At 41.2% G+C, this 16,795-nt stretch overlaps 1 protein-coding gene across 1 annotated transcript in view; it reads right to left on the bottom strand.

Annotated features, from left to right (window-relative positions):
• Nucleotides 1-13,756, bottom strand: part of LOC111872201 — a 197,699-nt gene extending 183,943 nt beyond the window's left edge. The window contains exons 1-3 of the mRNA XM_033754588.1: nucleotides 13,576-13,756; nucleotides 10,455-10,607; nucleotides 9,336-9,552 (exon numbers count right to left, since the gene is read on the bottom strand). The gene's annotated coding sequence lies outside the window, so the exon portion shown is untranslated. The remainder of the gene's footprint in view (nucleotides 1-9,335; nucleotides 9,553-10,454; nucleotides 10,608-13,575) is intronic.
• Between the last annotated feature and the right edge of the window lie 3,039 nt (nucleotides 13,757-16,795).

Here is a 16,795-nt window from a genome sequence, read left to right as displayed (position 1 = left end):
TTGAAACCCAGTGATCACAGATTGTTGTCGATTGTGAAGATATTTCTTATTTTGACTGGAACGGAAAAACTACAAATACAAGAGTAATGGTCAGTAATTGCACTGTCAACGCAATAAAACTATAATTCTCTGTAGTAAAACTTTTGGAGTAGTTCTGAGTCGGGATCTAGTTCACGTCTTCGTTCCTTTTGAAGTATTCGAGAAACAATACTATAATAAAAATGTAATAACAACAGTTCGTTATCATGCTTAATAATCTGTAAGTAAATAAAGCTTGTTTAGGGTGTTTAATTGGACATCAACATGTCTCCATTTCTATTGCAATACAGGTCTTTATGACAAGGCTCATTCGTCCTTGGCATTCTCAATCCCTAGAGCGGCACACTTCACGTATCGATTCGTTTCTTGGCCAATAAGAAAACGCAACAAACAAAACAACACTCTCATTTCTCTCTCTTTCTATTTTGTCTCTTCTAGTCTCAAATGCATACATTTGGCCTCTAAATTTTGTAATGATGTGTTCTAGTTATTTATTTATTTGTTTACACCTGATGATGGCCCATGCACCGAAACATGTAGTGTAATATAACTAGAATTAATTTATATAAACTCAGTGGCTTTAGTCCTCAAGCGAACTACACCGACCGAGCGACCGCCGCATGTCGGCCAAGTTAGTGCCAAATTTAGCTGATAGAGGATGTCGCGTGGTCAGCGCAACGAATCCCCAAGGCCATTAATTTCGGTTTTATGGACCGGAGCCGCAACTTTTCCCATCAAGGAGCCCCTCAGTTATCCTCACGAGGCTGAGTGGACCCCATTCCAGACCCACTACTTCTCAGAACATCTGGTAGCGCTGAGAATCATACCAGGGTCCTCTGGATCTGTAGCCAGGAACTCTGACCACTAGACCACAAGGGCGGTCTATTACTTTATATATCCTATGCAATTTAATAGATTTTATTAAAAAATGTAACCAGGCTACTTCGTTGTGTCGACAGCCGCAGTGCCATCGATACATAGGTATGCTTCGCACTTTGAATTTATTTAATACTCACACACTTTCCGAATTATTTCTGTAAGCGCAGAAAGGTCGTGGCCCATCGCCTCACGTAATGGTTCTCAGCACTTGAAATTACATTACTTTTGTTTACTACGGATATGACAGTGATGGTTGCTTTCGGATACTCAACAGAATATGTATAACAATAGCTGCAGCCTAATGCATCTTCATTTCCTGGTACAGGACACAAAACCCCTTTCTAGTATTTTGTCATCTGAGGAAGTTGGTTCAATCTATAACGCTTCTGCCTTGTATTCGGGAGGTACTGAGTTAGAAACTCGGCCAGGACACCGACTGTCGTGACTGAGGTTCTTCGTGGGTTTCCTCAGTCCTTCAGACATAAATACCTTAAATTAGGCCACGACCCCTCTGCAATTTATTGTTCACCTCCCGACTCTTTGTAATCGGAGTCACTGAAACCGTCATTTAATAAACTGCAAATAAATGGTAAAGAAATCTTATCCAAGGCCTGCCTTCGTCTCGGTTTCCTTCTGGTTTTTACTGTCAAATATCTTTCGGTACTGGAGAATTCTGTCTCCTTGGGTATAACGCCTTGTGGTTCGTTGAAAGTCAGGTTATGTTTCGGATGAACATATCGCCTCCGTCTTCAGGATCGAAGAATAAGGCAAGTAAGAAATCGAGGTGAAGAAGGTAGCAAGCATAGCTGATCATCCGAAACGCCGGTTGACTTTAAACGGATTATACGGCGTTAAGATATAACTCTTCGTAACCATCGATGTGGCCGCGCCATACCTCAAGCGGTTGGTCGTTGGCTTCCCACCGTGGCGGCCCGGGATCGATGCCGGGGTCTGGTCAAGTGGGATTTGTGGTGGACAAAGTGGCACTGGGGCAGGTTTTATCAGAGTACTTCGGTTTCCCCTGCCAATCTTCATTCCACCAACTGCTCCACAATCACCCTCACCTATCATCTGGGGCTGGTACAATAGGCCAGAAGTGGTGGCAGTACAAGGGACTTAGTACCACTCCACTAGCAATAAAAACCATAGCTGTGATACAGCAAATCCTACATGTTTCGGTATTCTTCGTCAGTTATCTATCGAGGTGGTTAAAATAGCCATCATAATTATATTGCATGGGGAACAAACAGCGAGAGATTCAGCTTGGACAGTTCTTTATGGTTTCCTGAAATTTATGAGCTGCCTAATACATTGTGTGGCGTTGCCTGGAGCAGACAATCTGCTGTATTTTAGAATTGACCGAGCGTCAAAGTCTGTGTATGTTGAAGGATTCTGCAAATAAATTATTTTCGTTACAAAATGTTCTGACATCTTCAGATTTCTTGAATATAAAGCGACGTGACGGAAGGGAATATGAACACCGAATAGAGTTAGAGCAGTGGTATTTGGAAATATGTTCCTGTACTTCAAGTCTGACGGCCTGTGACGAAATTCATATTTAGAGAAGTGACCATGTAACTCATATCGATCTTTTATTAAGATTCATTATATCCCAGATTCTTCAGAGAATGTTATGTGTTGCCTATTCCGGTGAGCAAGAAAATTAAAGTTACTGAGATATTAATGTCTCTTATGAACTTTACTGATTTTTAGGCCATGATGTTTCACAATTTATTGACTGAAATATTTATACGGCTCAATTTCTGTTACAACCTATGTTACATGAGGAACACCACTGAAAAATGTCATTTTCTTTCGATCTTAAGAGAAGAAAATGTCTAAATTCTATTATTAAAACTTAGTTCTTCACTTCAGCCTCCCACAACAAAAGTAGGCTCTGATTACATTTAAGTTTTAATTATTTATTTCTATTGGCAAGTATCGGTTGTAACATTGTTTGAATCAGCTATCGTAATTAATGGCAAATGGATGAATCAGACGTATTAAATTTAAAAATTTAATTAATCGGTAAATTTAATTATTAAGTGCACTTGACAAAGTGCAATAGATTCATCTGGCTCAGGATACGCGCTGTTGAACCTGACAATAAACATTGGGGTTCAATTGACGGTAAGAGAGGTTTTAGGCAGTTGAGTGACTTCTCAAAGGTTCTACTCCATAGATTCTTTTACATAATTAATTAAAACCAAGACTTAGCAATGTGCACAAACCAAGCATGAGCAGATTACACAAATTAAGCTTTCATTGGACGATCACAAATGACCGCGCGGTCTAAGGCATGAACTCTCTTCGCCCGCTTGAACGCTAGGATTCTGCGTTCGAATTCCACTGAAGGCATGAATATCTATGTGCGTTTATTCTGTGTTTGTGCTGTCCTGTGTACAGGTAGCGGCCTTGCGACGGGCCGATCCGCCGACTAAGAAGTCCTGCTGACTGTGTGTAGAATCACGGCCAGGGCCCAACAGAGGGCTGTAGAACCTATGATGAATGAATGAATCTTTCAGTTATTATAACAGTATGATACCTTTATTGGCTTGACACTAAAGGTTTTTGACATTGATTCTGATGAAAGTAGTTAATCGGACACTGCCCATTATTTGGATACAGAGTACATAATCCTGAAGTTGAAGTTGAGGGCCACTGACCTTTAAAACGCGGCGGAAACATAGTACCCAAATTAGGAGAACGTGGAACACTTCCTCCACGATTCAAGATGGGGTCCATAGGAAAAAGATCAAATTACTTTAAGGCCAGTTATGAAGTTGGCCTCTTTGTAAGTCCGGTGCTTCTTCCATCAAGCTAGTCTGACAGAATTTTCCTTCAGGGCCGATAATCTCTTATGTGGAGAACTCGCAGTAATACGGCACAAGTGTTGCCGCAGAAGTACAAGTGATTTATAAATAGACTTACTAGTGGAATACTATCTGAAAATCCGGCGAGAAAATTGTGCAAATCCAGTCTCCCGCTGCAGTTTCCACAGATAGCCCTTCCATTGAGCAAATATTTAATATTTCAGACCTTGAGGAATATTCTGAGGTCACTGTTTCGCTTAATTATAAAGGTGTGAACTTCAAAAGTTTCGAAAGACGGCTTGATAGAACAAACGTGAACAAAATAGTGTAGAGATGCTGTACTTTTCTAGCAAATGACGACAAATGGTGCAGACTTACGATACTGGAACAGTCTTCTTACTCGCCTGTCATAACTGACATTTGTTTTGCATGTGGTTTCCATGGACAATACAACGACAATCCGACAAACACTTCCATGCTTAGACTAACTGTGTAGAGGTAGCGAGTGTTGCGGTTGGTGGTGACTATGCTCCTGATTCGTAAGTGGGAGATCCGAAGTTCGAATCTCTGTCCGGAAGTCCAGTATACAGACAAAGGAATTTTGTGTTTCCGAGGAATACTGGATAAGACGTAGCCAGTTCCTTCAGTATTTTTTCTCAGTCCCTCTCAGCAGTTTATAGAACGTCGTTAAATATTTCCAGTCATAATATTACATGGCTCTTCTTCTGCACGCAATATTGGACATCCTTGAACACGAAAATAAACAGTGTGTATGTGTGTGTGTGTGTGGATTTGAAAGAGGGGGTTGTGTATACCTGTCCTCGCCTCAAAGAAACAGGATGCACACATTTGGATTCATAACCCCCTACGCAGAAAATGCGAGTCAGAACCCCGCAGATTCAAGTTTACAACGACAGGACGGTGTTTCAGTTTTCTGTAAACAGTAACGGCCTAAATACGGACCAAACTGTTGAAAATTTATAGGCAGCTGTGCAGAACGCACTGAATGAACCGGAACAATATTTCAAAATTCGAGGCTCGTCCAGAAAGTAAAGATCGTTTGCGCACAGCAGCGCATGCTCAATGGAGAAGACTGGTTCAGTGGACTGTCGGCAGCAGATTCCTGAAACGCAGACGTATAGAAACTCGACACACGCTATAGCTCAAGTGGTTAGTCGCTGGCTTCCCACCGCGGTGGCCCGGGTTCGGTTTCCCTTTCCAATCATCGTAATCACCCGGGACAGGTACAATGGGCCCATCAGTGGCCGACGTGCCGATCGGACCCAGCTGGACTCCACCCCTCACTATGCGAATTAAAAAAAAAATAAACTCCTCACACGACAAGACAAGTGCCTGCATCTTCATGGAGATTGTGTAGAAAAACGATTTGAGGTCTGTAGTAATGACCTAATATATTAATTTTAGTGATTCATTTTTTTTAAATCAGCAAACAGTCTCACTTTCTGAATGACCCACGTACTTGTTCCTCTTTAAGCAAAGTTGCATGTAGACTGAAATTGTGAAAGGTTAGGTACAGGAATAGAAAACGATGTATCTCGTTTGATTAGTGATTCCTTTGATTCCCACGTATCTGGATGATATAGTCTGAATATCTCGATTTACACGTATGTTTCTCTTTCCAGGACCAAGAAAGACTAGTCATTATCTTTCTTTCATCGGAATCACCAACACACTGAACTGCAAACATTTGCCAACACATTTACTGTCTGTCCCCACTCTTACGTATATCCGTATACGATTTTAACCTGCTTTCCTTGTTTTGTAAAAATAAGGTTATAAGATTACCTTGCTATCTCTATGTAAACATGAATTTTTTTATATTCACATTATTTCAAACTTTGTTCTTAAAGGGATACTTTACTGATGTTTTCACGTATGAAGGGTCTGCGTGCGGGTTCTGGATTGGATAATCGAATTTATCGGCACTTCTCTACAATTACTATCAATTACGTCAGCTCACAATCAAGGAGTGCCTAAGACTCGCTCCATTCCTTACTGGACTACGAGTGTCTTCCCTTCTGCGCGACTGTCGCGGTTCCAGTTTACGAGTCAGCCACTTCCTCAGCTTCCGTTGTCCACTTGTTAACATTCCACAGATGAACGTTCGACTACTGAATTCTCTTGCAAATGGATCTCTCTAATTCAAGAATGAACTTCCTTTTATAACTGCCAGAGAACCGAACAGAGATCACCGGATCCAAGGATTCCATTGCTGCTCTTCATAAATGTGTTGTCTCGGAAACGTGCATGAATCGTTGCCTAGCAAATGTGTAATTACGTGTCTGGCTCCATTATTCCTGCTTTCAGGAGGTGTTCAGCCAACGGTTGCCCAGCAAAACTGACGTTGAAGAATTAATATTTTGTGTTATTGTTATAGCAATATTCAGAGTGGGACAATTGCTTGTGTTTACGACGCGTGAATATCCAGTAAATATATTTAGCAGTCCAAACCCCGTCTACAAGTCACTAATACATGTGACAATAACTTAGAAGTAATAATACTTTTAGTTCTTTATTATTTCTAGATAATGGTTTTATTCCTATTCTCTAATTTTTATTTTACATTTGACGGACAAAACTGCATTTCAGTACACATCAGCAGATACCTCTTCTTCCGAAGAGAGTCGAAAGAGGGAAACTCTTTACAGATATAGCAAACTGCACGGCATTTCCGGTCGTAAAATCGCACCATACGAAACAGTTCAGTACCGCAGTATCCACTTCCATGTGCGTACAATTTTCTGTGGACCTCGAGGACCTGACAACAATCCGTTCATATCAGCGGCCCGCGCCCCCGTCTCTTACAGCTCATGTTGTTTTAACGTCATTTTTAATTTCTTTGAAGAACTAATGCGCAGATCCAATCTTCGTCGTGGTGTGGAGGCGAGTTTTCTTCATTGCAATCTCGCATATTGACGTCTTAGGCAGAATTCCGTGACAGAGCCGCCGCGACCGCTATACTTGGCCTCCATTAAAACAGACAGCTGTTCTCCATTATTTTCGTTCCATCTGTCAACAGCTTTAAACTTCCACTTGTAAGAACCACAACATAAACACTGGCTGGATCACCTTGGCTTCACTGAATGTCTTCTTCGTTTACTATGCAGAGTTTCGGATTGTTACCAGAATGTAAGCTACAGACAAGTATTTACCCATTTATATGTGATCTACTTTTGTAGTTAAGTTGGCCTGTATAGTTTTCAATGTCATTCAATTATATATGTATATTTTTTTCCTTGGCGCTACAGCCCCAGTGGGCCTAGGCCTACCTCCATGAACTTCTCCGTTCACTTCAGTTTTTCTAGATCTAACACATTCGGTAGGACTCCTTGGGCTGGTGATCAGCTCGTCGCAAGGCCTCTACCTGTACACAAACACAGAAAAACGCACACACCAAAACTAAAGATCCATGCCCTGAGTGGGATTCGAACCCACGATCCTGGTTTCCAAGCGAGAGAAGACAGTACATGCCTTACACCGGTCGGCTAACGTGACCGGCTACCGTGACCGGCTTCAATTATATATACATATATATAATGAAATTACGAAGTGTTCAATTTATTGTTCTATTCTTATTAATTATGATAACAGCTATTAGAAATAAAATAATAATTTAACATTTCTAGGCGTTTACAGCATCGTCAGAACATATTAAGATCGATACATGTCACTAACATACCGAATTTATGGATAAGTACATATAGTTAAATACATTGTTTTATTTTTAAATGATAATGTACAATGAACAGGTTACATTTACATTTATATTGATACTTAAACTACAGCTGTTATTAATCAATCATTTACATACGACACGATACGTTCAATTTATTGCACTTTTAAATTTCTCGGTAAAATTCAATCATCCTTGTTTTAACGTGATGCAATATTCTGTTCTCTCTCCAATCCAGTTTCAAGATGTAATTAAATGCATTACAATAGGTGTGTATTCATTCAAAATGATTTACATGTGTGTAGTGGAATCTTCTTCCAATATGACAAAACTATTTCAATTGTATGAGCAGTAAATTTAATTTCATTCTCGAGGTCTTCGTAACACTGATGGCAGATATGTCCACATACCCTCAGGGTGTTCACTTCATTGCTTGACAAAAATTGTGCCAAAAGAGGAAAAGTAAATTCGAATGAATATTTCAAAACTTACTTACTTACTTATGGAGCTGAGCCCTTCTTGGGAAGAAGCCAAATCTGCAGCTACTCAAGAATTTCCCAGCAGTTTATGGAACCCGAAGGTTCATTACCGTGTTCACAAGAGCCCTCCGCTGTCCTGAGCCAGACCAATACAATCCATAACATTCCATCCTATCTCTCTAAGATCCATTTTAATATTGGTCGCCCACCTATTCCTTCGTTTTCCCAGTGGTCTCTTTCCTTCTGGCTTTCCTACCAATATCCTATATGCATTCCTCTTCTCCCCCATTCGTGCTACATACCCTACCCATCTCATCCTCCTTGACTTGATCATTCTAATTATACTTGGAGAAGAGTACAAGTTATGAAGCTCCTCATTATGCAGTTTTCTCCAACCTCCTGTCACTTTATCTCTCTTCGGTCCAAATATTCTCCTCAACATCCTGTTCTCAAACACCCTCAGTATATGTTCCTCCCTTAATGTCAGAGACCAAGTTTCAAACCCATACAGATTTTACACCTATGTAGAAATTTTTATTAACATTATTATTGTTGTTGTAGTCGTCGCCTTGAGTAAGATTCGAAGTTCTCACAGCGATGAGTATTTAAAATGAGATCTAGTAAGTTGTGACGCCGTGCAATTTGGGAGATGTGCTGCCAACGCTTGGGGACTCCTACTGGTGCACTGCGCTCTCCTGATTATGGAGGGAGCAGGCTCCTTCAGAACACTGGTATCCAACTAACAATCTACACGGCGCCGCATCCCAGAAGATAGTAATTATGCATATTCTGCAGTCTTTCTTAACGTCACACAAAATATAAGAATATGGTGGACACAAAGTTGGAGGACCAGCCCAACGTAAGGCCTGTATCTGCAGAAAAAGCATATTGAGGATGGATTAAAGCAGCGACCCTAGCACGATCAGTGGACCGAGGTTCACGAGGATCTTGTGTTAACCGACGTGACTGCAGCCACCTGCTCAAGCTGCTTCCTCGCTCGAGGATTTTTCAAGCCTGAAGATTGAGGCGATACGTTTCTCCGAAACGTTGGTTCACATAAGATCAGCACTGCGCCACATTCCAGAAGACGGAATTCTTCAACAATTAAAGTCTTTCTAAAACCAAAATTTCTCTTGCGACCAAGCAGCACTCCATAAATTCATATTGGGGTTGTGGAGGGAATTCTTCATGCGGCAATGTACGGAATTTAGTGGCCATTTTCAAGCTCGCGAAGCTGGCCAGGCCTTCGAATCTGCGCTGAATGTGAAACATCGGAAATCCAGCATGTAGCCATTCGCTTTACTGGTTGTGGTCGCAGAGAGTATATGCCGTCATTGTTTCGATAGATAACAAGCATGTGCCTGTGTGAATTAGAACGCAATGTATTCGTGGCATATATTTAGGCCCTATAAGGTGGACGACAGGTCTTACCATGAATTGTTTCCAGGGACGCAACTCCATTTTGCTTTTCATTTCAGAAACGGTGGAAGGTATCGGAGCGGATGATGAAGCCAGCCGAGTGTCCGTGACTAGGCTCTGCGTCCCTTCCACGTTGGTTTCTTCTTTACACTACTTTCACTTCAGACAACGCCTTCTTCTCCATGTCTTCATCCTTATCATTAATGTCGGACGTCGAGGATGATTGTTCCTGTTAAAGCAAAACTTCTGAAGATCAGTTGTGAAATTCACAGTCTTCATACACATATCAAGGGGACATTTCGGTAGGTCTCAGCTTCAAAATAAAGTTATTTACACTGAAGTTACTTTCACCAGAACGCTACAGGGATTTGTTTCTAGATGCTTTTAGAAGAAAAAATAAAAACGCCGTAGTTTTAGTCCGCAAGCGAACAATACCGACCTAGTGATCGCTGCTTATTGGCAAAGTTAGTGCCAAATTCAGCGGACATAGGGTGTTGCGTAGCCCCACGGCCGTTAATTTCGGCTTTATAGATCGGGGCCGCTAATTTCTTGAAACGGCTCCTGGATTATCCTCACGAGGCTGAGTGGACCCGTTCGAGACCAACTACTTCTCAGAAAATCTGGTAGCGCCGGGAATCAAACCCGGACGTCTGGATCTGTAGCCAGGAACTCTGACCACTAGACCAGAGAAGCGGTAGGAATTTAGGTTTAACTGCTATTAAATACCTGTTGCTATGGAGTTTCAATCTTTTCTTGTTGAAAGATGAGCTTGGACACTTCATTCCATCTGGGGAACATTGTGAACGTAACAACTGAACCAAGGATAAATGCAGCTACCGTCCCCAAGTAGCAATAGTAAGTAGGTAAAGAGGGGAGGAGCATCTAATATTATACTAATTTATTCTTAATTTTAACTCTTTTCTTTTCTTTACATTTCCCTCAACTGATGTTGATGTATGAGAAATAATACAAATAGAATAACAGTGGCCAATGAACGACATGAAAACAGTTTGAAAAGGCAAATAAGTCAAATGTCCGTTAGCTGACGTTCTTCAACTCTGTCTGAAAATCTAAAACGTTAAGCAGATTCCTGTTATCACACAGTGTACATAATAAGTGTTTCCACAGTACCTGTGTTTTTCGCAAAAGCATGTGTTTGTATTCTTGACGATGCTTCTCCGGGTAGCTGATGACGTCCGGACGGACAAGAGCACCGGCCGACGACACGCATAAGAATAACAGAGTGCTGATGTTGAAAGGTAGGCTCATGGGAGAGAGGTTGGCCTGAAATGGTTTTGCATAAATACATGAAGCGTGTGAATGCTGAATTACTCGTATTATATCTGTTATTTCAATTGTCGCTTAAGGTTGGCACAGTAACATGCAAACATTAAGCAACTCCACGTACGTGAGTCTCTCTTGAGAATTTAGCAGTGGCGAAGCAGATTTATTCATTATCGGGTTCAAAGTAACCGGTTGTGGAACCATATCTTTTTTTTTTTTTTGCCACTACAGCCCCAGTGGGCCTAGGCCTACCTCCATGAACTCCGTTCACTTCCGTCTTTCTAGATCTTATACATTCGGTAGAACTCCTTGGGCGGGTGATCAGCTCGTCGCAAGGCCTCTACCTGTACACAAACACAGAAAAACGCACACACAGAAACTAAATGCCCTGAGTGGGATTCGAACCCACGATTCCGGTTTCCAAGCGAGCGAAGACAGTACATGCCTTAGACCGCTCGGCTACCGTGACCGGCGGAACCATATGTTGGAACCCATGAATTCACCCCACACGCTGGCATCCATTTTAACATTTTCCTCTTGTCTGTGCTTCAGTGACCTGCATTGGCTCAGCCCTCATGTTGGACTAAATGTTTCCTTATTCCTGATTTCCCCCTTGTGTGCTATATGTTCCATCCCTCTTTTCCTCGCTGATCTAAGTACTCAAAAATGTATGACATAGAATGCAAATCAAGAAGTTCTTAACTGTCTGTGTAGGATTTGAAGTCCTTACACCAGTGGTTATGAAGAGTTCTTTCTTCTGGGATATAACGGGCTACACTGGATTATATCCCAGAAGGTAGAACTCTTTTTCATTATATTATTTTTCCCATCCTTCTACAGCTCCGTCTCTCTTGGACCCAAAAGCCCTAAGAAAGGAAGAGGAACAAGGTTCACGCCCGAATGAAGTAAGCTAGTAAGTAGAAATAACTGTATTATATTTTTGTAGTTCATTATATTTTCAGATGTTTAGACGGGAGACGGGATGGCAAAGAATCCTAAACCGAAATTGAGCAAGTATTGCAGCATTTACGCTGCTGTTTAACTTCTTCGTGAATGTAATTTTGATATGTTACTGTCGTTCTCAAACAATTTTCTTAACTGCATCGCGATTTATAAGGATTCATTATCTATTAGTCGGAGACTACATATTTTTTCATGATCAGTATCTGAAAATATTCCAAATAATCAATAACATCTTAATAATATAGGCATTCCCGGTCTGTCACTTTTCTTGCTTTTCATTCGTCATTTATTGTTTCCTATAAAAACACCTTCCACAGAAATAATATGAGCAGTTTAAGCAACTCAAAATGGAATTGAATTGTACCCAACTTGTCAGCAAATTGCCGGAAGGTGTTCACAGCGAAAGTAAAACTTGTATCTGGTAGATGTATGAGTGTAAAATGCAAACACGAAGTGAACTGACAGCGTTGAGAAAGTGCGCTGCGTGTTGAAGATGTAGGGAGGCTAAATCGAGATCATTACAATGGCCTGAACACGCCTCCATGATGAGGGACAGAGATGTGTAGCGAGTGTAGACCTGCAGCTGCACAGCCGCGTCTCGCTACACATTCATGACATCGAATAATATTTCAAATATGCCTAAACGTTTATAGTTCTCAATGAGATTGCTACATCTCGTGTTGTATGCAAATTATTTGTACGATATATCGATATTTAGAATACTGATAAAGATCGATCTGAAGCATAGTCCAGCATGCTATGTGTACCAGAAGATTTCAGTTCTATTCCCAGATTTTGTATAGCCGTGCAGTACCAAATTCAATGTAAATTCATGAGATAGTGTTGAAATTAAACCCGTGGACGCACAGACAGACCTCAGCATTATGTGCGAAGCCCTCAGCAGACTGGCGTTTTGTGCTGTAGTTCCAAATGCTCGTGTTTACTGAAATAAAAAAGTAACGTCTGCAGGTTACAATAAGTAAGAATAATGAAAATAAAATTGTTCTTTATTAATGATGTTTATTTATTCGAAAGGAATTTAACGATGTTGCATCAACTGAGAGGTTAAGTAATAATCGGTTATATAAAATTATGTGTCTGCACAGTGAGTAATTGGCAGACGCTGTCCCAGAGTTTGCCTGAGTCACTGGGAAAGAAAAGCACAAGAAACGTTAATCGCTACACCCGTAGTCCTGATCTTGACTCGAACTTGTGTCTCAGGATCATCGCATTATGGAAACTTCTATAAAGTATTGTCGTTTTAAGAAAGGCCGATTGAAGAGGAAACTAAAAGGAGATTGAACTCGGGTAATGCTTGCTACCATTCAGTCCAGAATCTTTTGTCTTCCCATCTGCTGTCCAAAAACATAAAAATTAGAATATACAAAACTACAATTTTTGCCTGCGGTTCTGTATGGGTGTGAAACTTGGTCTCTCACATTAAGGGGGGAACATAGACTGAGGATGTTTGAGGATAGGGTGTTGAGGTGAATATTTTGACCGAAGAGGTATGAAGTGACAGGGTGTTGGAGAAAACTGCATAATGAGGAGCTTCATAACTTGTACTCTTCTCCAAGTATAATTAGAATGATCAAATCAAGGAGGATGAACTGGACAGATCATGTAGCACGAATGGGTGAGAAAAGGAATGCATATAGGATATTGGTGGGAAAGCCAGAAGGAAAGAGACCACTGGGAAGACCAAGGCGTAGGTGGGTTGACAATATTAAAATGGATCTTAGAGGAATAGGATTGGATGGCATGGATTGGTTTGATATGGCTAAGGATAGGGACCAGTGGAGGGCTCTTGTGAACACGGTAATGAACCGTCGGGTTCCATGAAATGCTGGGAAATTCTTGAGTAGCTGCAGATTTGGCTTCTTCTCAAGAAGGGCTCGGCTCCATAAGTAAGTAGGTAAGAGAGGCTTTATGTAAGTTGTATAATTTCATTTATTACGTATTATCATAACAAAGAACTGAGTTGAGGTATATCAAGAAAACTCACCTGCGCAAATGGAGGAATCAGTACGTTCATAATAACTGTAGAGAGAAAAGAACATAGGACCGCAGCCACTGTAGCGGGCCAGTTCACCACGAAGAAGAGACCTCCAAGGCACATAGCACTCAAGAGCCCGTTTAATCCCCATGTGCCATCGTAAACGCCACCAGGGACGGCGTAGGTGTCCNGATGGGGGCGATACGTTCCTCCGAAACGTCGGTTAACACCACATATACACGGTGCCAAATCCCAGAAGACTGCTTTCTTCATCATACTTTTTCTTTAATCTACCAACATATTTCGACTCTTAAAAGGTCATCATCACGGGAACACTTTTTGAATGGTACTTGGTAGCAATCGTTCAGTGTTATCCAATTATTGAGCCCTCATCTTAAAATTTCCTTTTGGAAAATGCCAGTATTCGCGTTCCTCCTAGAAAACTTAGGGACTTCCCCTTGTTTGGTGTTTGCCCTTCTAATAAACCCTGTCCTGCTCTGTGCGCCTGTGCTGCCAACGTAATTGGTAAAGATCTCGACATATTTGCAGTCAGAGCCGTTTCTTTTAATGACATTTATACTCATCAACCTAAAATTTGTAGCAATATTTGTTAATACTCTAGTGTTCTGTGTTATATCGTTCTTCTTACCTGTCCTCATCTCGTTTGTTTGTTTGTTTGTGTTGTTTACTTGCTTTCTGCATACGTTTTCCTCTAGTACTTGCCTGTAAATTATTTTTGACTTTATGTGGTGTTTGTCCATAATGTAATTATTTGAACCTGCACTGTCCTCTGTCTCTAATTGGCCTTGTGGCTGTTGACTCGACACACAAATAATAAAGAATTGAATTGAATTATGAGTTGCATTGGTTGAGAAATACTGTAATTCAGTAATGCAGTCCATAAACCGTAGCAACATTTACAATTCGTGTACATATTACACAGAGCCCATTAATAACTCGTCTCCCCATTAGGAGGATAACACCTTCCTGCATTTGTACATTAGTTTCCAGAAAACCTGTCCGGCCGCGCCTCTGCCATGGCTTGTAATGTGCAATTTACGGTGGATTGTGTTCATCTGCTTGGTATTCATTAAGTAAGCTATAATAGTGTGCAAAGTATAAGGGCCGGGTTAGATCAGTTGATATAGTGACGGGCTACGGGATGGACGGCCGGGGTTCGGTTCCTGACAAGGAAAGAAAATCTTCAGTGTTCGTAGAGTTTAGCCGTCTCTGAGGCTCACCCAATCTCCTGTCCAGTGGGCACCGGTGGCACTTTCCCGGTAGTTAAGATTCCGGGGCGTAGAGCTGACCACTCACTTCCATCTAGTGCCGAGGTCATGAATGGTGGAGCTGTAACTTCACTCCTCCATACGTCTTCATGGTATGGTGCTAAACTTATTAAGCAAAGGGACAGTTTTCCTTCAGTATCAACAATCGTAGCAAAATCAATGGCGGGCGTTTATATAATTTAATGGAGGATATCATATCTCTTTTTTTATATTGCTAGTGGGATGGGACTAAGTCTCTTGTACTGCGGCCACTTCTGGCCTATTGTACCAGCCCCAGATGATAGGTGAGGGTGATTGTGGAGTAATTGGTGCAATGAAGATTGGCAGGGGAAACCGAAGTACTCGGAGAAAACCTGACACAGCGCCACTTTGTCCAGCACAAATCCCACTTGACCTGACCCGGGATCGAAACCAGAGCCGCGGTGGGAAGCCAGCGACTAACCGCTTGACCTATGGCGCGGTATCATACCTCTTGGTCAGAAGCTACATTTTTTAGTCCAGATAACAGCTCGGATGATCATGACTGAAGATCTTCGTGATTTTCCTCAGAATTCCGAAGCGAGTTCTGGGTCAGTATTCTTCGCTCTCCAAAACAAGATTTCAGTACAAGTGGTCTTACTGTCACGGTCAATTTACTTACTTACTCGTACTTATGGAGCTGAGCACTTCTTGAGGAGAAGCCAAATCTGTAGCTACTCAAGAATTTCCCAGAATTTTAAGGAAGCCGAAGGTTCATTATCGTGTTCACAAGAGCCCTCCACTGGTCACTATCCTGAGCCAGATCAAACCAATCCATGCCATTCCATCCTATCCTTTAAGACTCATTTTAATATTGTCCACCCACCCACGCCTTGGTCGTCCCAGTGGTCTCTTTTCTTCTGGCTTTCTCACCCATTCGTGCTACATGCGCTGGACACTCATTCTCCTTGACTTGATCATTCTAATTATACTTGGAGAAGAGTACAAGTTATGAAGCTCCTCATTATGCAATTTTCTCCAACACCCTGTCACTTCATCCCTCTTCGGTCCAAATATTCACCTCAACACCCTATCCTCAAATGTCCTCAGTCTATGTTCCTCCCTTAATGTCACAGACTAAGTTTCACACCCATACGGAACCACAGGCAGAATTATAGTTTTGAATATTCTAATTTTTATGATTTTGGACAGCAGACGAGAAGACTAAAGATTGTGGACTGAATGGTAGCAAGCATTATCCGAGTTCAATCGCCTCTTAATTTCCTCCTGAATCAGGTTTGATTTGTTATCGTCGTTCCAAAATATCTGAACTGTGCCACATTTTCAAAACATCTGTTTTCTATCGTTATGTCATGATTTTGCCCTGCATTTCGGTAACGAGACAGCAACATATACTTAGTTCTCTCTGCGTTTATTTCTAAACCAACCTCCTTTAATCAGCTTACTCGTAACTAGTTTCATGGGTATCCCAAACTCTATTAGAATATTGTACAATACTTCCCTCCTAACTGAATCATATGCTTTCTTGAAATCTATGAATATCTGATGTACTGTCTCAACATACTCCCATTTTTTTTTCTCCAATATCTGGCGAATGCAAAAGATCTGATCTGTAGTTGATCTGTTATGTCGAAACCCACACTGATGATCCCCAATAATTTCTTCTATGTATGGACTTAACTTTGATAGAAGAATATTGGATAAAATTTTGTATGAAGTTGATAGCAGTGACATCCCCCGATGATTACTACATTTTGTTTTATCATCCTCCTTGTGAACAGGTACAATAATAGTCTCCTTCCACTGATCAGATAATTTTTCATTATGCCAAATAGAAGTAATTAGCTTTTGGATCTTAGAACATAATATTTCTCCTCCTGCTTGAAGAAATTCTGCCTAAAATTGATCACTACCGGGCGATTTATACCTTTTCAGTTTTGCAATAGCAATTTCAACCTCAA

This window comes from Cryptotermes secundus, unplaced genomic scaffold, assembly GCF_002891405.2.
Source record: "Cryptotermes secundus unplaced genomic scaffold, Csec_1.0 scaffold647, whole genome shotgun sequence".
Classification (NCBI taxonomy): domain Eukaryota; kingdom Metazoa; phylum Arthropoda; class Insecta; order Blattodea; family Kalotermitidae; genus Cryptotermes; species Cryptotermes secundus.
Note: the sequence above shows the minus strand (reverse complement) of the source record. Positions and strands in the feature narration are given on the sequence as shown.